The sequence below is a fragment of the Lipotes vexillifer genome, unplaced genomic scaffold, assembly GCF_000442215.2.
Source record: "Lipotes vexillifer unplaced genomic scaffold, Lipotes_vexillifer_v1.1 scaffold1114, whole genome shotgun sequence".
Classification (NCBI taxonomy): Eukaryota; Metazoa; Chordata; class Mammalia; order Artiodactyla; family Lipotidae; genus Lipotes; species Lipotes vexillifer.
In genome coordinates this window covers 1,508,981-1,509,678 of record NW_006779031.1, presented here as the reverse complement: position 1 = coordinate 1,509,678, position 698 = coordinate 1,508,981, and the positions used below count along the sequence as shown (strand labels likewise).

The 698-nt window shown below is 46.3% G+C and overlaps 1 non-coding gene across 1 annotated transcript; it reads left to right on the top strand.

Annotated features, from left to right (window-relative positions):
* The first annotated feature begins 354 nt into the window (after positions 1–354).
* Positions 355–427, top strand: TRNAG-CCC (transfer RNA glycine (anticodon CCC)). Its single transcript has one exon. It is a non-coding gene; the product is annotated as a tRNA-Gly (tRNA).
* The last annotated feature ends 271 nt before the right edge of the window (positions 428–698 follow it).

Below are 698 nucleotides of genomic sequence, written 5' to 3'. Positions count from 1 at the left end.
GTGGAGCGGCTGGGCCCGTGAGCCATGGCCCGTCCGGAGCCTGCGCGTCCGGAGCCTGTGCTCCGCAACGGGAGAGGCCACAGCAGTGAGAGGCCCGCGTACCGCAAAAAAAAAAAAAAAAAAAAAAAAAAAAAGCCCACATGCCTAGAGGCCATGCTCCGCAACAAGAGAAGCCACCGCAATGAGACGCCCATGCACCGCAACGAAGAGTAGCTCCCACTCGCTGCAACTAGAGAAAGCCCAAGCACAGCAACGAAGACCCAATGCAGCCAAAGATAAATAAATAAATTTATTTAAAAATAAATAAATAAATAAAGAGGAAAAGGTAAGCATCAAAATCTACATTCAAGGAACTCCCTGGTGGTCCAGTGGTTGGGACTCTGCACTCCCAATGCAGGAGGCCCGGGTTCAATCCCTGGTCAGGGAACTAGATCCTGCATGCCACAATGAAAAAGATCCTGCATGCCACAACCAAGACCAGATGCAGCCAAATAAATAAATTTTAAAAAATCCACATTCATGAGGAAATCTTTCTATGAAGATGATTGAGGAGCTTGTCTAAGTCCATTAGGTCTGTTATAACAAAAATACCTTAGACTGGGTGGCTTAACAACAAACAGTTATTTCTCACAGTTATAGAGTGTGGGAAGTCCAAGATTAAGGCACTGATAGATCAGTGTCTGGTGAGCACTCACTTC